General features: G+C 38.5%; 2 non-coding genes across 2 annotated transcripts; one reads left to right on the top strand and one right to left on the bottom strand.

Annotated features, from left to right (window-relative positions):
- The first annotated feature begins 1,919 nt into the window (after window positions 1–1,919).
- TRNAE-CUC lies at window positions 1,920–1,991 on the top strand. Its single transcript has one exon. It is a non-coding gene; the product is annotated as a tRNA-Glu (tRNA).
- A 5,582-nt stretch (window positions 1,992–7,573) lies between these two features.
- Window positions 7,574–7,645, bottom strand: TRNAE-CUC. The gene has a single exon. It is a non-coding gene; the product is annotated as a tRNA-Glu (tRNA).
- Window positions 7,646–25,443: the final 17,798 nt, after the last annotated feature.

Genomic DNA, 25,443 nt, shown 5'->3' with positions numbered 1-25,443 from the left:
GTTTCTTATTCTAAAAGGCATGATTACAGCTTAGATATTGTCAAACAGATCTCAAATCTCCTTGGGGTTATGTTAGATACTTGATCTAGTACATACACTGGGCAGTACACATAAGTCCCTGCAGAGTAACAAAGATGGAACATTTCACAAATTCCATCTTCTACTTAGATACCTTCTTTGCACTCACAAATTAATTTTCCTATAATGAGCAAAAGATTGATTGTGGGGGAGGTGGGAGGAGAAATTAAGATATGCCCAATTAGAGACATTTAGTAGATATAGTCCTTGGGTTTTTAATTTGATGCCTTTTGAACTACATTTGGAAAATCTAAGGAAAAGTCTAAACTTAATGCTATAATAATCTCTTCTGCAATACTTTGCATCATATAAAATATTACTAACAATTTTGAAAAAAGCAAGATGAAAGATATAAATGGAAAATCTGTAGTTCTGCCCCAGGAAGATGTTGTCTTTTATCTTTTTCAACTACTTCCCTTTTTACACTTCAATAAGAAAATTAAAACATCAGAAATGTAAAGACTGATTCTACAGTCTACTTCAGATAGTAAGGTACTTTAGAACATGTTTAGCGTTAGTCACATATCCTTAATTTCCAGTGAAATCCAAGCTAATGCTTAGAAATTCCACACCTGCTTAAATCCTTTGCTAAATCTAGGGACAGACACATGCAAAACCATAAAATTTGTGTGGTTCTTAGTGGAAATTCTTGTGCCTAATTTTATCTTTACCTCTTGTGTATTGTACCATATATAAATATTGTATTTTGACAGTTGACTTTTTATGGGGATTGTTCATTTCTTGGTTTTGTTTCTTGTTTTTGTTTCTTTTTTTTGTTTCTTCACTGTGTCCTGCAGCAGAAATGAGGAAGACAAATAGTGAATTAAACCCCCTCCTTTCTACAGGGACTTTCAACCTTACATTACCTACCTTCTGAAAATCCTGCTGATTGTCTTATGTTAAAAGCTGATCATTGGTGTAAATCGTTTATTACATAAAATCTTTTAAAAACCAAGACACCTGTCATATATCTTTAAAAGTATCTGGGTCTGATTATAGAAGTATAAAATCAGCTTTTAAAGCATCTTGGATATTTCATCACAACTAGTTTCTAGTTGGTATTTTAAGATCTTTACTTCTGAGCAATTCTGAATGTTTGACATATGGGCAAAAATGACCATTTTTTAAAAAGCAACTTTTTTTCCCTAAAAATTCCAAACTCAACTATACTTCTGAAGCCCTGGTGGAAAGATGCATATTTCTGATTTTGCAGATGAAGGTTTTAGGCCTCACTGTCTAATCTAATTTCTGCAAGAATCTCTGTACCTGAGTTGAGCCTGTTATTTTTGAGACTCTTATGCAAACACCCCTTTAGCCCTACAACAAATTTCCTTCAATACACTGGACAATTAAACAAAAAGAAATACATATAGTTTCTTCACAGGTTCATAATTTTGATGTCACGTTAGTCACATGATGACACTTTAGCCTGTCATATGCTAGTCTTTCCTTAACACTTGTGCATATATGTATATGTGAGAGGTTGTGCATTTGAAGAAAGAGGTAACTGTCAGGAAAAAAATGGCTAATTGTTCCCAGAGAATATCAGTATGACATAGAGTCAATGATTGATCCTCTCATATTGAACATTTTGCCCTTCAAAGCAAGCAGAGGGTCCATAAAGCTCCTTTGTCACTGGCCTGTTCTTCAGTCAGTGTTTATTGTTGAAAAGAACACAGCCTAAAAATGCCTTTGTATTTCTTGCAACGCTAGTGACATATTTCCTAAACGTTACACTTCAGATCAGCATCTAATCACAGTATAAGGACTTGGGAAAATATAATGGTTTATATGTAATTGAATCTAATCTAATCTAATCGATTTTAATCCAATCTTTGTGTTCCCTGGTGGTCTAGTGGTTAGGATTCGGCGCTCTCACCGCCGCGGCCCGGGTTCGATTCCCGGTCAGGGAAACAAAACACTCCTCTCTGGAGCCCAATGTCTGGGCAGGATGAACATCCCACAGCATGCATCCCTTTCTGTCTGTTTCTCATTGCCCAAGTCCCTTCTTCACAACATTTACCACATACTTATACCATCTTTATGTCCAACATAGATTTATACATTCTTGTTCACTACTATCCCCTGTCCCTCAACAGATAGATAATATTCCCCCATTCCCTGGGCTTCCAACACTCCCCCAAATCTTTACAAGAGCAGGTGGGTGGGTGCTCAGCACAGGAGAAGCAGAGCATGTTCAAGCATTGGGTGCCCGCACCAGCTTGGTTTGGGTCATTGTTGCACTTGCCCGGTTCCTTGAGAAGCTCACTTTGTGACAGGGACCTTATCTCCTCCCACAGTATATAAGGGGTTTGTTTGGGCAGGATCAGGATGGTTATCAAATTCTCTTTTTTTAACCAGAAAAGTGGCTTCTGCTAAATTTAAATCCCAGTGCCTCCATAACCTATTGCCCAATGGCTTCAACATAGTCTTTAACAGTCCATTATATCTCTCAATTTTTCCAGAGGCTTGTGGGTGATAGAGGATGTGATACACCCAGTCAATGCCATGTTTCTTGGCCTGAGAGGTTATAAGGCTTTTTTGGAAATGAGTCCAACTATCTGACTCAATTCTTTCTGGGGTAACATGTCACCACAAATTTGCCTTTCAAGGTGTAAGATCACTTTTTGGGCAATGGCATGGTTTACAGGATAAGTTTCTAGCCAGCTGGTAGTTACTTTCACTATGATGAGGATGTAGCACTTTCCTTGGTGTATTCAGGACAGTTGTCTAATATAGTCAATTTTCCAGGCCTCGTCATATAAAAAACCCAAGTCACCACCCTCTCTTCCGGGGAGATTTTACTCATATGGCTCACTTGATTGCGGCACATGTTTCACATTCACACGTGACCTGTGTGTTGGCCTCCATGTTCAGGTCCACTTCTTGATCATGAGCCTGTCTGTATGTTGCACCTCTCTCTAGACATCCTGATGTTTTGTGGGGCCATCAAGCTAGAAATAGCTCATTCTTATGCTTCCAGTCCCAAGTCCACTTCAGCCACTTCAATTTTGACAGCCTTGACTACCTGTTCATTGCTTCGATATTCTTCAGCAGCATGTTTTTTTTATCATGTGAGCATCTACATATTGTACCTTTAGCAGTATAGAATCATAGTATCATACAATCATAGAATGTTTGGGGTTGGAAGGGACCCCTAGAGGGGGGGGACACCACTAGCTAGATCAGGTTGCTCAGAGCTCCATCCAACCTGGCCTTGAATGTTTCCAGGGATGAGGCCTCCACTACCTCTCTGGGAAACCCGTTCCAGTGTTTCACTACCTTATGTCATGATACATCATGGTACGTAATGATAAACCAGTATTCTAATGAACTGTTAAGTATACTGCTTAGTTTTCGTATCTCCCTCCTTTTCCTGGTCTGTTTATTTGGCTTTGCAAATCCTATGTAGATGGCTTGCAGGCAAGAACCATTTACAATAAATGAAATAAATGTCAGTTTTCATGCTTCAGCAGATCCTATTGCACATTTTGCAGCAAACTATGTCAAGATGAAACTGAACCTTGAGTGGGACCTGGCCTTAGGTTTTGAGATTTTGAACTGGGCCATGACACTCTCAAGGCTGTCTATATGGAGATGGGCCTCAACTTTCATATATTTTTTTTTGTTCATGAATCCTGGGGCATAGGATGATTTTCCAAAAATATCATCGCATCCAATGTTCTTCTGCTTTTATGAATTAATCGCCCATACTGTTACATCTTTGCTAAAGATGTACTGTCATAATTTAGTTGGTCTTTATCATCATTAGTGCATGATTTATTCTGGAATACTTGGTGGCTTATTTGTGACTGGAATAAATGGGACCAGATCCCTTTTCAGCACTCAGTTCACTCACCGGCAAATTTGATGGCTTAAAATTTTTGGCCAACACTACATAACATAAGCATCTAGTTTTGCTGTTCTTTTGTGCAATTCATAGTGTTGGAAGAAGTTACGTAGTTTTACTTCTGTATTTATTGTCATATTTTAAAAACTTAAGATTTAAACAAAAAAAAAATTTATATTTTCTGTTGTTTTCCCCACTCATGATATTATTCCATTTCTGTAGTTCTGTTCATGACACAAGGGTAGAGATAATCCGTATAACTATATTGAATAGAATGAAGGCTTTTGCACTAATAGCTTTTTATCTTTTTTTAGTTATATCAGTGATTGTGTTTCATACAGTCTAATACCTCTTCCTGAAAACTTTTCTTTCTTAAACACCATGGCTACAAACAAATTCTTCAGCATCTGTTTTGGTTTATCTTTTCTAATAGGGATATTTGGTTTTTTTTCAATTTTTTTAACAATCTTTTTTATTTGAAACCTTTCATGCTTGTTCATTGGAGATAACTAGTCTTTTTTCTTTTCAAGATCTTGCTTCTATGTTGCATAGAGCAACTGAGGAAAGAGCTACACTGTCCACAACTCTTCAAGCTTTCCATTGTCACTCCAAATGCCATAGTTTCTCCACTTCTGTGAGTCAATCTAAAGCCAGTCTCAACAGTAAGAGTAGCACTTAACATTACTACTTGTCTTCTATCACTAGGCTGTACAATTTATTTGAAAAACTTTTGCATATCATTCAAGGAACAGAAAAATAAGGTGTGAGCATTCTGCTGTCTTTTATATCACTAAAAATTCTCCATTTTTTTGGTAGTTTTCCATTATCCTTCCACAAAGTGCTCGGGTAAAAAGCATCAAAGTGTCAAAACGAGTATAGCTAATGATGACTAGCAATTTATTCTTAAGCTTCCAATAGGATTCAAAATACATAATTTTATTCCTCTGAAATGCCATACATTTAATTTTCATTTCTTGTCTTCAGTGGCTTCCACTGTAGACAATAATCTGGCTAAGAATTCTTTGGTACTGTCAATAAAGTTGTGCTGTGACAGTCACTACAGTTTGACAAGTATTTTTTCTTCAAGAGTTAGATAATTAAAACCACTGTAGTTAATACTTTGTCTTCAAACACTATTTCAGAAATTACGTGGATAGTCATATTTTGGTCAACTTTAGAATTTTCTTGCACTTTATCAATAGCAGGTGATTTCAGCTTCTTAGTAGCATTTTCACTTTTCTCTGTAGTGCATAATTATTTGCAGATAAAAAGATTTGTGGAGCAATGCAATATCTTTAAAGATATCTGATCTATTCAGAAACTCTTGAAAAAATACCCATTTTATGCATTAGTTGTCAGTGTAAACATATTCTCCTATTCCTTTTTGATGGTAATGATCATTTGCTTTGCCACCCATAAAGGTTTTGATGTTTCTGTTACTTTAATATTAACTTTTCAGGCTGCATCATCTGATTCATTAATTCTGTTACTCCATTTCCCCTCCATATTATATCCATGTTTTCTACACTGAGCTTGAAAGATTCCATTTTTTGTCTCCATTTTTTTTCACATGCCTGAATTACATTTTCTAGAAACCTTATGTTTTGTCAGTTTTCAAACTTTTCCCCTCTGCTTAATATTTGTCTAATGAATTGCTAAGTTTAATTCTCTTCTCGCTAATGTCTTGAGTTTCTCTGCTGGAGCATGTGATCTAATTACGATTGTCTGCTATAAAAAATGGCCATCGTATGTCACTCACTTCATGTAACTATACATCTTTTGGTTGTCCCATCCATCTTCTCCAGTCTCAGTAGGCTCATTCTTTGCTGCTTTTCCCCTGGACAGCCTCTTTTGCATCTTTATGAGCACATTTGTGAGGGCATTCAGTCTCTAGAACAGTGGTTACCCTATTTTTATGATATAAATAAGCATTTTATAAAACCTTCAATGTGTAGAGGAGTTAATTACTGTATTTTATGGGATCTACTTATTATTCAAAGCTTATTCATATGCATTATGTTTGTAAGAAATTAAATATGCTGACTAGGCCATTTCTCTGGTACATTATAACAAACAAGGCATATAAAATGTTTTTTACAAGCACTTTAACTTACTGTCTAGCAATAGGCTTTTTTTTTTTTTTTTTAACACTTGGATGTAAAATTTTAAGCTACCCATTGCTTTCTTCCAAATTTTCCATACTATGATAGTAAGGCAATGTTTTTGTAACAAGAGCTCACACCGTCCATACAGAAACAACAAGATATTTCATTAAGATAGAATATCAGAAAGTAAACCAGCTGTTAAGACGTGGACCTGGAGCTGACCACAAAAAGCAGAAGACTGAAAAAGTTCAAGGCACTTATGAAACTATGCAATTCACTAGTCAAGACATTTCACCAACAGCTTGTAAGCCTAATAAAATGTATATGGAGTTACATGATCAGGTGTAAATTTATCAGTTCACCTGATGTGTTGTCATGGTTTAAATGCAGTAGGCAGCTCAGCCCCACACAGCCGCTCCTGGTGGGATGGGGGAGAGAATCAGAAGGGAAAAAATGAGAAAACTCGTGGGTTGAGATAAAGACAGTTCAATAGGGAAAGCAAAAGCCATGTGTGCAAGCAAAGAAAAGCAAGGAATTCATTCACTCCTTCCCATGGGCAAGCAGGTGTTCAGCCATCTCCAGGAAAGCAGGGTTCCATCACGTGTAACGGTGACTTGGGAAGACAAATGCCATCACTCTGAAGGTCTCCCCCCCCCCAGTTCCTACTTCTTCCCCCAGCTTTATATGCTGAGTATGATGTCATATGGCATGGAATATGCCTTTGGTCACTTGGGCTCATCTGTCCTGGCTGTGTCCCCTCCCAGCTTCTTGTGTACCCCCAGCCTCCCAGAAGCAGAAAAGGCCTGGACTCTGCGTGAGCGCTGCTCAGCAACAACTAAAACATCTCTGTGTTATCAACACTGTTTTCAGCACAAATAGAAAACATAGCCCCATACCAGCTACTCTGAAGAAAATGAACTCTAACCCAGCAAAAGCCAGCACAAGTGCACATAGGGAAGTGGCTGGGGAAGGCAGTGTGGGTTGCTCCTCCCTTGAGAAAAGTCAAACCCATTCATGGGATTGTCTTTACTCAAGGACACAGGTGTACTTGGTGAATAATGCAGAAGGATGGGGAGATCTGGCATGTGGCTCAAGGAGATTTAACCCTGGGGGGAAAAAAAATTGTGATGTGAGTTGTATGCTGTAGGAAGTAATGTAGGAGGAACGACCTTAACTGACACAGAGTGAGCTTCTCAAGGAACCGGGCAAGTGCAACAATGACCCAAACCAAGCTGGTGCGGGCACCCAATGCTTGAACATGCTCTGCTTCTCCTGTGCTGAGCACCCACCCACCTGCTCTTGTAAAGATTTGGGGGAGTGTTGGAAGCCCAGGGAATGGGGGAATATTATCTATCTGTTGAGGGACAGGGGATAGTAGTGAACAAGAATGTATAAATCTATGTTGGACATAAAGATGGTATAAGTATGTGGTAAATGTTGTGAAGAAGGGACTTGGGCAATGAGAAACAGACAGAAAGGGATGCATGCTGTGGGATGTTCATCCTGCCCAGACATTGGGCTCCAGAGAGGAGTGTTTTGTTTCCCTGACCGGGAATCGAACCCGGGCCGCGGCGGTGAGAGCGCCGAATCCTAACCACTAGACCACCAGGGAACACAAAGATTGGATTAAAATCGATTAGATTAGATTAGATTAGATTAGAATAGAATAGAATAGAATAGAATAGAATACAATACAATACAATGGAATACAATACAATACAGTGGAATAGAATAGAATGCTGGTTTATCAGTCTCTTGGGGAGAGACTGATCTCACCTAGATGTATCTATCTAAAATCTGTGTAATTTCTGGATTTGAGTTCCCTCAGTAGTCCCTGGAAAGAGAAAGATAATTTTCCCCACCCTTCTAAAATACATATCTTCAGATGTTATGAGTTTCCTACCTGAGTTCCCTGTGTCTCTACCAACTATTTGCCTAGGTGACCAGGGTAGACTACTTATTTAATGTTTAAATGCCCAGAGGTACATTAAATTAATCCTATCCTTAGGGTTGATTTAATTTGTGTAAAAATAGGCATCTAACACTATGTGTCAGACTAGGAGGGGATTGGAGCAGCCTGGGAAAATCCTTTCAGGACTCTATGAGCTTAAATTGTACTGAATGCCTGTGTTGAGGCAACTGAACACCATAACGATGGTCGAGTGCAGAATGGGTTTTAATAGATCTCTTGATTTCAAGGTGCTAACATTTTAATTATTTATTTAATTTTATCTACAGCTTGTCTACATTTGTTTTTCCTTAGTAAAGCCAAACCCAGCTGCAATTAAGACCCAATGTATACTGGGCATTCTGACATATTTCAGTGGAAGCTGGATCAAGCTAGCTGTTGGGGGTTTTTTTTGGACATCAGTCCAGCCCTTCATACTGAATCTGTATGGATCTAAAGGAACTGTCTTCTTTGGACTGTTTCACCTGTCATAACTCAAATGCTATGCTTTTAAGAGGAATCTTTTCAATCTCTCTGTGACTTTACAAATATATCTGTATTTGCAATATATACTCATGACAAGTCAGGATCCATGTGGAACTCTTGATTCTCTTTCTACATACGTTTGTGACAATGAACAGTCAAAGATATTATTCTCTTCCCTTCTGAATTTTAAGAAGTATTATGGTAGTGATGGTTGTAAAAAATAGATAACCAATGTTTTGCCTCCCTCCTATCAGTCAACATGCTCTCTTCCAGAATGAGTTTTACCAGTCATTGAATATATTTTCTCAAATGGAGCAATTTATCTGTTTCTCACATGCTGATTAAAGAAAATTAGAAACACTTCACATGTAACACTAACTCCCTACAGATTTGTTTGAGATGTATTTTGGTAATTTAGTCTTAGTTTGATAAATGTCTAACCATTAGTATATTACAAAGGTCACCAATATATCATTCATGCACTGAGTAATTTAAGCTCTTCTTCTCTCTTCTACATTATGCCACAGATAAAAACCTTTTTTTGGCTTGAGAAACTGTTTCTGAATAGGGGAATTGCTTGTTCATAATTTTTCCAGTATAATTCTACCATGCATTGAGCTGCAAGAGGGAAAAAAAAGCTAAAAGGATTACAGACTAAAACTCAAGTTATGTCAGTCATTGGTCTGTGAAGAATTAAAAACTAGTTTCATTTTGGAAGGAAACTAATACTCTTAGGAAAACCTCATATATTCAAGTTCCTGTGCATAGTTTATATGAAACCACAGGCATACTTCCAAGATATGCAAACAAGTATATGTAGTTCGTTAGAAGTTTCCCTAGGGTTTTTTTTTTTTCCTAAGTAACAAAAGAATTTAAATTAGAAAAGTTATTTGTCTTTAATTCTTCGGTTCTAGATATGTAAATACTATTCAGAATAATTTTCATAAAATGATAGGCATATTGGAATGAATCAATTTTACAAGTATAACAAAAGAAGGAATAGTTTATAGCTGGAAACATACTGTAAAGAGCTCAATAGGGAACAATGTTGCACTGATCTGGGGAGGGAAAATTATGCTAAATGGCTTCTCCAGTGTTTAATTTCTGTGACATAAGAATACTAAACCAAACTAAATTATGTAATTGCTCTATCTACAAAAGAAAACTTGGGGCCGATACAAGAAAAGAGATTTATACTGTGCAATAGGGACTGCTCCAAACCCACACTAAATTACAGAATCTGTAAGGCAAGAGGCATCTAAGAACAGAGCCCACAAATCCAGCACCGGGAGCAGGGAACCATCTCAACAGGGTTCAAGAGATATTACCAAGGTAAGTGCTAGGTTTAAAGAATCTTCTTTAGTGCTGCAAGAGGAAGCAGTGATTAGTGATCTCTCAAGAAATGTATGGTGGGGGTTTGAATCCCTGTAGGGTCAAGCCAGGAACGAAGCAGGCTCTCTAACTTTCTTGATGCACGTTTTAATCATTGAGTATATTGGACAAAATAGGTCACCTTCACTCCAGTCATGTTTGTGGAGCCTGTTAGCCATGGATGCTCTGAGAACCCTTCTGCACTGAGTCTGTCAGCAGATTTGAGGAGAAAAAAATACTCTTTCTAGTTTTGAAGAGGTAGGCATGAAGCTGACGCACACCATCAAAAGCAAAGTACTTATATGACTTCCATCTAATATTTTGGAAACTGGAGATCTGCTGCTGCTCCTAGAACTGAATAGTAGCTAAAAAGGATTTCGTGCATCTAAGTTATAGATACAGGAGTCTAAAATGGCAGATAAAAACTCAGTATAATTTTGTGAATCTAGTTTCACAAACACTAGATATGATGGTGATCTGTAACTATATTGAACCCCATTATTTGCATACAGTCCCAGGTACCAAAAATAAATGTCTGCAGTATGACCAGACCACTTCATAGAAAGTTCTGTAGGAAGAACTCGCTGCAGTACTCACTGTAATCAGTGAAGGATTCAACTCACAAATCAGAGAGCTAAATGTGGCTCTCCAAACATCATTCTCTATGTCTGTTGGTAACCATTGCAGTGAAAAGAGATCTGAGGTTTTGTTCAGTTGCCCATACATGAGTGTTTAGTGGAATTTGAGATACCTTAACATATACTGTCTATCTTTCAGTTGCTGATCCCAAGGATACAAGTGTCCTGCACTAGATCCACCAGCCTCACAAGGATGTCTTGGTTGTTCCAGAGCATGTCACATAGAATTAAGTGCCTATAGGTGGGCAATTGAATCAAAGACCTAGGCATTTACTTTAGGGTCAACTTGTAGCAGAGTTCTAAGTTACACTGACTGTAGTAATTATATATTCATTGACTCCATGGGGTTTTAGATATGTGGCATACCTCCAGGTACCTACAAATACAGAACTAAATGCAGTCATTTTTATTTTGAACTGAATTCTGCTGTTGAAGTCTGATGCTGAACCTAAGTGTAGAGGACATCGATTTAGATATCATCTTGTAAATGAAATCTTTTCTTTTTAAGAACATTTTTGCTATAACACTTTTTTTTCCCCTAAGCCTCTGAAGACTATACCTCTCCAGTGGAAACCACAACAGTTGTATCAGATAAAAATATTGAACATGAAATTCAAAAGATGTGTCTATGAAAAGGATATAATTTTTTGAATGCCTGTGTTCATTTATAGATGATCTAAGAATAAAAATGAATACCTAATGAAGTGATGATTCAGCTAAATTTAGTCAACTTTGTTTATGCCAGCATAAATTTTACAGAGCTTTCATTGACCTAAATGCATGTGATCATATCAGTTATTCACTGGGGAATGCACTGCAGTCTTTATTCTGTCTCTGAATCCTGAACCACTGCATAAATTAAAAAAAAAAAAAACATGTGCTGAAGGAGTTTTGAATTAAGACTCTCTTAAAAACAAGTTGACTGATTTGTAAGTCTTGCAAGATAAAATAAGATTGCCTTTCCATCCTAACCAAAGTTTGCTGTCATTGCATAATTAGTGTGTAAGGGAAGGAGAGCTTCAAGATGATGTACAGTAGTCATGAGAAGAGTGTTTTGATATATGGCAGTCATTTGTGACACTATCATCTCTTTGACTTTCTAAGTTCATACATTATTCCACCCTTTGCAGGTTGAACTTGTGCAGTCACAGACTTGTATTTGTATTGTATTTCAGCAGACATATGAAAAATTTGGAAAGGCATGAACATTTTTTTTTTTTCTGGAAGCAATTAATTTTGATTCTCTCATTCTATCTTCTATTATGCAGAGAACATACGTGTTTTACAGACTTCGATGCATTTTACGTGTATTGTGATTATAAAAAGAACTAATAGATGTAAGATAGACAAAACTAATACAAATCAAACTCAAAACTGAAAATGCATGAATTTTGTAATTGCTATTCCTGAAGATTTTGAAGAGGCCAGGAATAGAAATAGTGGTCATCAGAATATCTTTCTACACTGACAAAGACTTTTACATGGACAAGATTTTCAAAATGTATTCAACATTTTAAGACAAAAAGTTCTTGGAAAATTGTGCATGAAAAGTAGTAAACAGAAAGCTCCTCATGTTGATAACAGTTTATTTTAATTCCTTGTAAGAATACTATATATAGTATATTTCATGATATTTGCATGAAGACAGGTGCGACTACATGTTTTTATTAGGTTACGTGATTTAAAAGCTAACCACAATGAAAACAAAGACTCAGCAAATATCCAAGTAACTATGACAGGCCAAGGTACCTGATCAGTGAATATGGAGCACACCAAGTCAGCTACTCCTAAGACTATCAAAGTAGAACAATTAGATCATTGCCCCTTGTCCCATCTGCCAAGATGACTCAAGGAAAGAAGTTCTCTTCATGGAATGTCATGCAGACTAGGGGAGTTATTTTCCAAAGGGGTACAGGACTTATTTTGGGATGCAGGCAGACAAGGATTTTGAGGCAGAGCACAGAGAATTTGAAGATGGTATAAAGCTATGGGGTGTCTTCAGGGGACTGTGGGAATGTGAAAAACATTTAGGGGAATGATAAAAAGTAGGGGAAGGGAGGGATCAAGTTGGGTCAGGGAGAAAAAAGGGAATAAAAAGGGCAAGTCACCTGTGAGCAAAAGCCTGGAAAACCTGGAGGCTGATAACCACAGCCTGTTGTAACTTATTAAATCCATTCCATTTTCTGTGTGAGTCAGACCCTGAACCCATGTGTACAAACTGCTCATGAACTTGAGGTTGGACCAGCTGCTGAACAGAAAGAGATCCATACAGGGAAACACCCAAAGCCTTAGTCAGTGTGTGGGAATGGGCCACGGGTATTGGATGGATTTAAAATCTGTGTTAGTCTTCAAGAACCCACAGATGTGTTTTTGTGAATCAAGAGTGAGAGCATGCATATATCCTGACCCCAGTCCCAACTGCCCTTGGAGGAGGAATGGGATGAGGCCATTTGTGATGTTCATGTCCGTGTGAGTGCTGTGGGTTGCACATAGGTGTGGGTGCTGATAAAGGCACTGACCCTGTCTGTGTGCTGGTCCATGTGTTTGGCCATGTGTGCACATGTGTGTGTGTGCTCATGCACCAGCTGGGAATAAACGCTCAGCCTCACTCTGACACATAGGGAACACGGACCTGCAGAGCCTCCCTTCTATCCCACTGGGATGAGAGGAACCTCATGAGGATTCATATAAACATATGATTACATTATATGACTAAATATAATTATTATGAGTCTGCTTCCACAAGGTGCTGTGTAGTCCCAGCTCCACTGGCCCAATCCTAAATTCAACATTTAACCCCACCTAGCAAGGAAACATTAAGTAGTTACAGGCAGGGAAGTCATAGCAACTGAAAGCTGGCTCGCCTCAAACTAAAGGTATTGTTCCTTTCCATGTCTGAGAAGAGCACGATTAAAAGCTTAAAAAATCAGTACATTTCATTGCCAAGGATGTTGGAAATGAACAGGCATTGAAGCCAAGAGAAGACAGTCATGTGGTTCTAATGGTCACCCAGGACATGACCATGTGTGGTTACTTAGATGAGTAGCACAAGCTGCTGGAGAGCAAAGAACCTGAGAGGCAGCCTACATGAGAGAACTTGTGCCTCTGTGGATATTTCTCATGATTGCTCTCCATTTTAGTTTTAAAATCATGGTGCTTTTTCATGCTGCAGATAGGGTGGGGATTAAAAAAAATAAGGGTGTCTCCATCATTGCATCCCTGAAACAAGATTGCAGAGGGATATTTTGTGCACAGATTGTCCAGACAGAATAAACCCTGCTATTTCAATGCACATCCGTTACTGACTCCAAAAAAAGAATATTGTCTAAACAGTTCGCACCACTGCATTGAAGGCTCTAAGTTCTTTATAAAAGTCTGTCATCAAAGTATTGTCTTAACCCATTTCTGCTTGACTTGAGGGACCAGATGGGATCATATGTTTCAGATATTCCCAGCATGTGCAGTGCTGCCGGAATTAACAGATGTGTGCCATTTCTGCAGTTACACTGTTGACAGAAAGCTGACACTCTTGCTAGAGACATTGTGGAAAGTGCTCTTGGAATTAACTTATTGACAGATATCTATCTATTAAAAACAGTAACAGCAACATGTCAGAAAGTGATGTGCTGCTGACAGTCTAGTACTTGAGCTTTAATTGAGAGATGAACCCTGTAGAGCTTTGTAGTGCACATACTCAGCAGGTTAGAAGGACCCATGTAAAGTAATCACATTTCTTTGATCTACTTATCTACTCGCATGCAATTCTGTTGTCTGGGAGGAGATGCTAAGTTTGGTGTGAATTTCTTCTACTTCATCACTCAAAAGTAAAGGCCACATATTAGTTATTTTCTGGTTTTCTCCTCAGAACAAATTTGCTCTACTTTCTACCCTGAGTTTTAATGCATCTCTTGCAAAACTATCATTGTTGATCCCCCTGAGTTAAGTAGATTTTAGGATGAGTTATTAAAAAACTAGCAGATTTTTCCCCCTCAAACTTCAACACTCCATCAGATTCTTTCATCACCATTTCCTGCTTCATGAAATTAAGATTTTGAAATTCTTCAAAATTATGTTATCTCTAGTAACCCAGCCTGATTTGTCCATTTATCTGGATTGTTTCCTAATTTGTCTTGATATGCAGTTTTCTTCTCTGTTTTCAAAATTGGTGTAGCTATTGGTATAGCAAAATTATAGAGGCTAATTCAAAAGACACATTTACATATTCTTTAGGATCAAATTAGCACAGTGAAAACCTCAGCAGTTCACATTATTTGTCCTTAGGATAATGCTTTGGGACCGGATTAAGCAAAGTGGAAGGGAAAGTAATATGGGTGTTATATAGAATTAGGAATGTGCAGGGAATACCAGTGGCAGACCACAGGTTTGTTGTCTGAATACAGTCACAGAATAAAGATGCCATAAAAGGTAATGGAGTAACATGCAAGTAGGGTCACCATTCCTTCACGCCCCTAATCTCTGTTCATGGAGCACAGCAGCTGCAAGGCATGCTACACTGGAAGTGTAATGCAGGTCCATCACTACGCTATGGACCAAGGCAGGACTCCCTTTTCTGTCATTCCCATGTATCCCTTGGTTGTCTGGGCTGTCATGGGAACATCTATGTGCCCAGTTTCAGATAACCAAGCAGTCCTATGAAATGCAAAGTTGTTGAATAAAAGTTTTCTGGAAGTGAGGCAGAAGTCATGATTGAGAATACAGCACAGCACAAGCACCTAAGAATGAAGAATAGAAAGGGAAGATGAAGGAAAATTACCACAGAATGCTCACATTCACTCAAGGTATTTTGAAATAAATGAGAATTAAAAGCTGCACAGTAATTCACCCTGCCCAGATGAAAGATTTATATATAAAAAGCAAGTTGGTAATGGTCTCTGCAATAACTCCATGCCTCAGCATTTAACCTTGGCAATATGCTCTCTCTCCCAGATAATAGCAACATAAATAATTTCCTACAGTTGTTAACAGCAAAATGACTTGTTATTCTCTCAGATTAGTGGGAGTTTCAACACTTTTGCATAAACCTAAATCAGAACCTTGAAAGTTCGTGAAGGGCAAATTTGGTGCATCCGTGAGACCATTTATTGGTTGTTATCAAGCAAAAGCTTTGAACAAAAAAGAAATTAGGCTAACATTAATTAAAAATTACTCTTTCTGTTGTTAAAACATGAATCCTGGTAGAATTTTGCATTATCATGAATTGTAAATTACCAGGATTAGATGAAAAGCCCTATCCACCAGGAATTTAAATGGTAGAATATTAGATTTAATGCAACTGAAAACCATAAGCTCTTAATTCTTTACTATTATAAACTAAAACTAGGGTAAACCTTTCAATTTTCTGATTTGGAAGACAGACAAAGAATATAACTCCATCAAATATCCTTTTACCTTCTCAGTGCATCCCACAGACACGGTTATCTACTGACTTTAAATTGAGTAATATCAGGATAAAATTTACCTATCCATTAATGCATGCAGGAAAATCTTAAATTCGAGTCTGAGATACATTGTGGATACACTGGATATTGCAAAACTGCTTTGCACTGTATAGAAATACGCTCTGTATTTCACTACACAAGTTTTACTGACATTACAGTGAGTTTTACTAAATCTAGCACAGGTTGAGCTCATCAGGATATTTAGATGTGTGCACATATATCTCATATTAGCTGTTGATCAGGAGCGGGGAATGATCAAATATCAAGAGCTGTTGAAAAGCTCTGCACCCACAAAACAAGAAGTCAATGAGGTTGGTGGTTCATTGTGTTAAGGCGTTAAGAGTCTTGATAACAAACCCTTTGCTCTCAAACAGTCCTTCTCCTGATCTCCCACATAGATTTCCTGGGTTTTCAAACAGTCTTCACTACGGTAAGAGACAGAAGAAAGTGAGAAGTCAGAGCTCTGTAGAGGGAAGCAAAAGCTGGAACAGATCTAATGAAATGTAGTGTTTTTCCCAAGCCCACTCTGAGGATATGCAAGACAGCTAAAACCTTTATCAACCTGTATTGACGTTGCCAACTCTAAGGTAGGATTTATAGCAGGTAATAATTCTGAAAGCCACAATCTGCACTGGAATTAAGCACCAAGCACAGGGAAGAATAGCATCCCTCTTTGAAAAGTTCAATTTTCTAGAATAAAGCACACTGCTAGCTACATGTCTTCTGCGTGAGAGTATGAGAGAAAAATATGTGGCAAATGGTAGTTAGGTTGCTTAAAGAACTACTGGGAGGAACTCAGATGCTCTGATGGTGCCTGCAGAACAAGAGGTGATACAGAAATGACAACAAAACTAATTCTCAGTACATGGCCTGCCAGTGACAGGAAAGGGGAAAAAAGGGTACTGTATTAGTGAAAATTAATTGCACAATTAATGGGATTCAGTATGCATTTTGCTTTTGGTCTACTTGTGTTGATTAATGTAATCAAATCTTTCTGTTCAAACGCTGTGGCTGGATTCTCCTGCACACAGTTAAATCATAAAAGAGCCCATGTTCACTTTAATCCTTGTATCTTGCCAGCGTGGTATGAACAATAGTGAAAATCACAGAATCGCAAGGGTTGGAAGGGACCTCGGGAGATCATCTAGTCCAACCCCCCTGCTAAAGCAGGTTCTCCTAGAGCATGTTACACAGGACTTCATAGAATCATAGAATCATAGAATCATAGAATCGCTTTGGTTGGAAAAGACCTTTAAGATCATCGAGTCCAACCTTTAACCTAACCCTGACATCCCACCACTAAACCATGGCCCTAAGCACCTCATCTATCCTTCTTTTAAATACCTCCAAGGATGGGGACTCTACCACCTCCCTGGGCAGCCCATTCCAGAGCCTGACAACCCTTTCAGTGAAGAAGTTTTTCCTAATATCTAACCTAAACCTGCCCTGGCGCAGCTTCAAACCATTCCCCCTCATCCTATCATCTGTTACCAGGGAGAAGAGGCCGACCCCCACCTCACTACAGCCTCCTTTCAGGTAGCTGTAGAGGGCGATCAGGTCTCCCCTCAGCCTCCTCTTCTCCAGACTAAACAACCCCAGTTCCCTCAGCCGTTCCTCGTATGACTTGTGCTCCAGACCCCTCACCAGCTTGGTTGCTCTCCTCTGGACATGCTCCAGCAATGCAACATCCTTCTTGTAGTGAGGGGCCCAGGCGGGCTTTGAATACAGGTTCTTTTATTGATATTTTAATTGCAGTAGTATACTTCTGCTGTCATAAAATTTTAGATAGAATGTAAACTTGGAGCAATGAGATATAAACTGGATGAAAGGGGAGACTTATAAACAAATTCAGCAGTGAACTGGTAGATTAATGAAAAACGAAGCATTCTGGTTGCAACATCAATCTCTGAAATGGAATTAATAATGTTTTACAGGAAAAACCAATATTTTCAATTATAATCAAAATTTCATTAACATTTCAATAAACTGAAAGTCAGTGCTTTGAACCCCAGCAAAACTTATCACTTGTAAGGTCCACAGTAGGTCTGCAGGCTATTTGGTTCATTTATACTAAATGTGCGTTTTAATGTTCCATTTTGCCTTCAGAAAAACAAACATTTTGAAAACTTTAAGATTAAACTTTGCAGTTTGAGGGTACTGTAAATATGGAAGAAAATGGAACAATTTAAAATATCTGTCTCCCTCCTCTCCCCCCTTGCCAGCTACTACACTTGAAAGCAGGACCCCCATTGTGGCTTTTGCTTTCAGTAAAGTACCTGTGCATATTTGGGAGCAAAGAGTAAAGGAGACAGTCCTGACTGAGTCCTCAAATCAGTTGTCCAGCATTACTGGGTTATTTTTTTCTATTTAACTCAGTTTCGGTTATGCTTTTCAGTCCTCAAATTATCAGTTAACCCATAAAAATCCATAAAGGTCCTATCAACAAATAAATATCTGCTATTGCATATTGAAGTCGAAACAGATTTACCTTTAAAGTCAATGGAAGGAAACAGACGTTGGTGGTTAATCTAATCTAGCAAATGTTTGAAGTTAGATGAGAGACAACTCATGTTCTGCCAAGGGCACAAGAAACTGGGAGGGGGCACAGCCGATACAGCTGACCCAAAGTGACCAAAGGGTTATTCCAGACCGTATGACATCATGCTCAGCATATAAAGCTGGGGGAAAAAGAAGGAAGGGGGGGATGTTTGGTGTAATGGTGTTTGTCTTCCCAAGTCACCATTACTTGTGATGGAGCCCTGCTTTCCTGAGCACCTGCCTGCCCATGGGAAGGAGTGAATGAATTCCTTGCTTTGCTTTGCTTTGCTTGCACACACGGCTTTTGCTTTCCCTGTTGAACTGTCTTTATCCCAACCCACGAGTTTTCTCACTTTTACCCTTCCAATTCTCTCCCCCATCCCACCAGGGGGGAGTGAGTGAGCGGCTGTGTGGTGCTTAGTTGCCGGCTGGGGGTAAACCATGACATGCATCATTTAGGGAAACAAGGCCAGCATACAACAGCCACATGTCTTTGATGGAGAAAGAGAAAGGCTCACCAGGTTCCATCTGGGTAATATCCCTAATCAGGAAATCACTGAAGGATGTGATTTGAGTCAGAGGCCTGAATACATACTGAAGTTCATCAAATTAAGGCCAGTGCATCTGAGACCATTTTTTTTCTAGATTAAGTGCACTTTATGGAAAGAATCAAAGTGGTGTGGATCAGGAAATTATTTACAGAACAGAATGCATTTAGGTTACCTCTTGTCTCTGGCATGATCAGAGTGAGAGGTTTACATTGAAAGACACCTCTATTGATCAGCCATGTAAGACATCCTCCCCACCCTTCCCTATTTTCCTTTTAACTCCTATATTTCATAGCACATATTATTAAACAAAAAAAAAATGAAGAGTTTAAAAATCTTTCTATTTAGTCTTTCTGTTTATTTCCTGCTTCTCCCTTTGCCTGCATTACATAAAGTCTGTTAACATGTTTCAAGTTTCTCCTATTTTTTCCATGTTTGAATTGTGTCTGGTTTCCCCCAAGCCAGAGTTGCAAGGTGACAGGGATGAAATCAGTCCAATTTGATTTATGTGGGAGAAATAAAAACTGCACTTCCATAATGATAATTTTTCTCTTGCAGTTATATGAACCCCTGAAGAGTCACATCACTCAAGTTACTCATTTTTAGTAACAAGTGGCTAGATATTTTTGTACTTATTCCTTCCTGATAATTCTGTAGCATCTGCCATAATGATGTAGAAGTAAAATATAATCTTCTGTATTCCCAGAAACATTTAATTTTTAGTAAAAATTAATACATATTTTTCAGATGGATTTTAGGATGGATTTTAGGATGGAGTATATTGCTAACATGAAATCTCATGTAAGATAGCTCTGAGACTCTATAGCATTATGCTTAGCGCCAGTTTTATCGTATTATCCAGGATTTAGTTATGGAAACATCCACATTATTTATAGGAAATAATCCTGATTTACAAAAGCAGAGCTGGTGGACATTGCATGTTTTCACATGGGTAATTTGCAATGTACAGATTTTTTTTCTGGCAATCTTTTAGGGAAAAAACAAACTACTTTTGGAGCTTCTTGCCTCCCTGTAAAAAAAAAAAGGGGGGTGGGGGGCAGTAAATACATGCTCTTGTGTGTCTGAACTATGCTTCATACCAGAAACTTCAGGCTGAGTGGAGTCAGTCCATAAGGGTGTCTGCCCAGGGGAGACCCCCAATTAGTTCCAGCAGCTTGGGGAGTTACTGCCCTCACCCAGAGCCTGTGGAAGTCACCTCCTCCTGATCCTATGAATGGTTCCCACACTGCTGCAGTCAAAATAAGCTGAGCTAGCAAAGATCTGGGTTTTTTTTAAGCTTCTTCTGACAGAAGCACTTAAAGGCATGCTGATAGAAACAGTTCAGCTCTTGGGTCAGCAGAGTTAGCAACAGGGGGCAAAGGGGGAAGAGAGGAGGAGGAGATGGCAACAGCAATTAGCAGGGGAAGGCTGGAGTTTGCAGCTTCTGATGGCAGCATATTTGCAACCTGATGAGTTTACTCTTTAGGGGATTAGCCACCTCTAAACCCCTGCTCCCTTGTGTCGCTACAAATATAACTGGTAGTCTTGCACAATGCAGTTTTCTGCAGCTAACCAAAGCTGTATAAATTAATATTAATCAGTTACCATCTACTTCCTACTCAAGAGGCATGTAAAGCTAAAGGTTGTTTCTCCTCCATTAAATTAAAGTCCAAACTATGTCCTGTGCTGCTAGATTTATAAAACTTTCTTCCCTCAAAAATAAATGTGGCAACCAAAAATACCTTTCATTATCTCGCCCACTGACCTCCAATTGCTATCTTCATGAATTTATGATCAAGCAAACATTTAACTTAATTTAATGGAGAGGTGCACACTTACTTCAGAAATCTGAATACATTATAGGTTGACAGATGATAAATTTGATAACACAGCTGCTGTGTTCTGCTCAAATGAGTGAAGAAAACTGCCATGAGGGTTTTTACTATCTGCTTTCTCCCGGTATCAGATGGGTCTGTAGAGACAAATTTAATTTCAGTTCCATGAAGGTTTTATTTGATCTAGCCTATTAAAAAAAATTGCAAATATTCTTTCTTCTTATTTCCATCTTCAGTCAGGCTGCATTTTACTTCATCAGCAAATTTAAATTTTTACTAATCCTAGTTTTCTAATACCCCATGATATTCTTAACACTTTTGATCTACTGCAGTGTTCAGATTTTTCTGCTTTACATTTGAAAAATATCTGAAGAGATCCATTTTTTCTTTAAAACTGGATATAAGTTCACGAAGAGGTAAATGCATACCCAGGTGCCTTCAGGATGACACCTTAAGTTGCAAAAAGATATTTTCTAAAACTGTATATTATTTTTAATGAGGGATTGGCTCTGAGCTACTGTCTCCACCTTTTGCATCAACATCTGACAATCTTTCAAACCCAGACCTTTTCACAGCTCTCCTCAGGAACTTGTCAGGCCAGGTGACAAGAGACGCAGGATTTCAATATTTCTAAGTCTTTGGAACAGGCTGTTCTGACTTTTATGTGCAGACCTGGCTGGAACAGGGCGGTGCGATCACGCTCAGGAGCTCAATCTATGTTAAAAAAGAGCAACGCGTTAAGAGCAGATTGAACATATGTCAACAAAGGCTGTACTGGCACAGCGCTTGACACAGCAGCCGTGCAAACAGTAAGAGGCAGCAAAAATGGGGGCAGGAGGGGTAATAAGGTATTTGTTTGATATTGCAAACACCTGAGTAAAGCCAGGGTAGTCCTTCCCTCTGTTAAAAATTGTGTCTATACCGTGTGCAGTAGAGATCATGCTGAAAGTCACAGCCATCGGTGCACACCGTGGGCCTGCGGCTCCCTGGCGATGGCAACCATGAGGGCTCCCGCAGGGTGGCAGGGCCTGGCAGCCAGGGCCTGTCCCACCCGCAGCCAGGAGCAGGGCACTGGTGGCAGCGCCAGTCCTGGGCTTCAGGTGCCTCCCTGGGGGTGGGATGAGGCTGGGCCGGGATGGGGGCCTGCAGGTGGGCCTGGCTGAGCGGGGCCCTGGGCAGGGCAGGCCAGGGGGGAGCTGGAGGCTGCCCCAGCTGCGGCATCGCTGGGCAGGGGCTGATGGCCCCGGGGGCTGACAGGGGGTCCTGGGGCAGCTGGATCAAGCAGTTCCCATTTCAGTGAAAAATCCTGCATGAGCAGGTGCTGGTGATCTATGTTTTTCCAGTTTAATTTAAAGCTTCTTCTGATGGTTCTGATGATTGAGAAAGGAGGCTTACAGGGGATCTCATTACCACATACCAGTACCTAAGGGTAGCTACAAAGAAGATGGACACTCCCTTTTTACAAGGAGGCACATGGAGAGAACAAGGGGGAATGGACACAAGTTGCTCTTGGGGAGATTCTGATTGAACATGAGAGGGAAATTTTTCATAATGAGAACAGTCAACCATCAGAATAATCTCCCCAGGGATGTGGTTGACTCCGCCACATTGGACAATTTTAAGACTCAGGTGGACAGAGTGTTGGGCCATCTCGTCTAGACTGTGCTCTTCCCTAGAAAGGTTGGACTTTGAGGTCCCTTCCAGCCTAGGATTCCATGATTCTATGATTCTATAATTCCATGTTTCTATGTTTCTATGATTTGGGAGAGGTTTTTCCTGTTGTGTACATGAAGAGCCCAGTGGGAGAATCTCTGTAACTTCTTATGAATGCAGGCGATGAAAATCTGATTTAATTGTTGGTGGTCTCTTGTGTTAGCTTTATTCCCTTATATATTGTTTTATCTTTTATATATAAAAAATGCAACTCACAAACATAGATGTGGATGTGGCTGAATTATGTTTTTTAGATGTAAATGATATTGCATACACGTTATTAGCATTTTCAGTAATGAAGCAATATCTTTTTTTCACTTTGCTTTACATTTTACTAATTAAATTTTGTTTTAACACTTGAACTTTTTGTTAGCACAGACTATAAGCATGTACACCAAATGTATATATAGTCTGTATCACCATGCAAGAGCTATACTTTTTTAAATAGTTATATGAAATATAATTAAGAAAATACATGGCTTTAATTAGAGGAAAATAGAACTAAATGCCTAGGGAGTACAGATTGTATTGAAGTCACATCAAAATTGCTTCTTACCATTATGAAATTATTTTTGAGTAATTTAGGGTAAATTGTACTTTGCTCAGAAACTAGTTCTGATCAATTTACTTTCTCTGAGTTTCCTTGACTGGAACTCTAACTTTCTTTGATGTTCAAAATACATTTCTCTTTTTAGCATTGGTTTCTGAATTTGTTGCATTTGAAGAGAATTGCTCACATCCTAAAGAAAAAGGCTATTTGGACAGACTATTACACTAAATTTATAGCTTGTAAACTTAATGCAAAGGCTATATTTTTTCCTGAGTTTTGTGTAAATATCCCAGTTTATGAGAACTCAGCCTAAACAGTCTGTGAACCCTTTGACATCAGTTGACTTTCTGACAATGCATTTGACTAAAATAATTCACCATAATTAGTACTCAGTGCGAGTTTTGATGTTCTATTGCAGTAGACATACCCCAAAGAAATCTTTTATTGGACATCTTACTAATTAATCTAGAGCTCTGACTTAATTTTCATTCAATTCTTTGGACAGCATGAGGGAGGGATTTTCCTCCTGTGATATGAGATGGTCACGAGTTCCAATATAAGTCATGACTGAAGGGCCAGTTGTAACTCCATCCTTTTCTGGATAATTTGATTGCATTCACTGAGGGCTCTATCTTTGTCAGTACAATTAGTGTGTATCAAAATAATACATGGGTCAGAGAGACTTCCTTAGAAAATCTGAATGTAGAAAAAGCTGGTAATAATGTGTATTGTCTTTTATTGCATTTTAAGCTTAGACAACCTCCTCCAGGGATTGCAGCTAACTGCTCCCAGTCCCTCAGCTCTGGGTGTTTATTTTGATATAAAACTCAATTTATATTACTTGTACTGTAGGACTGCCTAGGTATTTCAATAGAGAAACTCTAGTTCCATAGGAAACAGTTGAGGCTTTTATTCCCTGAAAGGACCCAGATGTTATAATTTTAATAATATTATGTAAAATGTTATTAATATCCATTAGACAGATGAGGATTCTGATATCATGAATTTTGATACTCATCAAAGAAAGAGGCTTTACTATAAATCAAAGGATTGAAAAAACCCTATGTTCTTTATTTTGGATCCCTAGATTTTAATCTATGACAACTAGTTTTCCTAGCATCTCCTCCTAACAAATGAATACATAATCCTGGAGTCTCTTCCCAATGTTTAGCTGAGACAATGTTAGTTTTGACTAACAATAGTCAAAACATAGAAAGCTGAAATTTTGACAGATTGTAAAATCTTTCTTTCTTCTTTTAATCTTTTTTCTTTCTACTTTTCTTTCTCAGCCGCTGCAAATTAAAGTACATTGTTAATAATTGCCACTGCTATGCTTGTAGTCAGCATAGCTGACCCCAAAATGGAGACAGAACAATCAATAGTGTCCTGAAGAAAGTTAATGGACTGCATAACTCCCTGCTTTTCTTCCAGGTAATAAAATTAAAACATCTCTCTGATATTGCTGTTCCTTTGAACAGTTTCTGTAACTGGCATAGGTGGTATCATGTCACAAGTGGGAGTGAGAAGGGGATTACTGAAGAGGTGGCACATGCTGAAGTTCTTACACAACCCCAGGGTTTCATCCTTTAAGTTATGTTCTGAAGTATAATTATGTAGCACCATAAAAGTAATCAGCAATTACAAAGAAATTTGCAGGGATGTGTAACACCATAGTATACAGTATAATGCTCTGTTTATTGTCTATCAGCATTAAAGATTAAAATATTATCTGTAGAAGCTATTAATGTCTAAGCCAATGTTAGTGTTAGAACAATATTATTTTCACTTATGAGAAAAGCTCAGGGGTAAAAAAATTGGCTATGGTTCCTTCTGGACCACAAGACTTATCCAAATGATCATCTAGTGATACCTCTGGAGAACTGGCTAAACAGGATGATTCTGCAAGGGCTTTGACCTTGATGAGGCAGACCTTTGGATGAAAAATAATAATAAAAGTTGTAAATTGTTAGTAATTGGAGAAGAGCTAGTTTTGCAAAATTCTAATGAATATAAACATAATTAAGCCTCTTAAGATAGAATCACTGACTGCAAATTTGTAGCAAGCATAAACATAATAAAGTCTCTTTAGATAACATCATTCCTAACAGTGTTACCCCCTATGTCTCATGTGAATAGCAGGGATATAAGGAACATTTGTGCAGAAAAGGTTGTTCACATAACCTGTTATGGTCTGTCGGGATCACAAAATGTAGCTGGGGTAATGGTTTATTTATCAAAACTGAACTGTAACTTGAAGCTTATTGAATGAATGAAAACTCATGTATGATTTAAAAGCCATAACTGAAAATCATGAGCTCTGAGTT

Source organism: Egretta garzetta, unplaced genomic scaffold (assembly GCF_000687185.1).
Source record: "Egretta garzetta isolate BGI_Z169 unplaced genomic scaffold, ASM68718v1 scaffold15, whole genome shotgun sequence".
NCBI lineage: Eukaryota > Metazoa > Chordata > Aves > Pelecaniformes > Ardeidae > Egretta > Egretta garzetta.
Note: the sequence above shows the minus strand (reverse complement) of the source record. Positions and strands in the feature narration are given on the sequence as shown.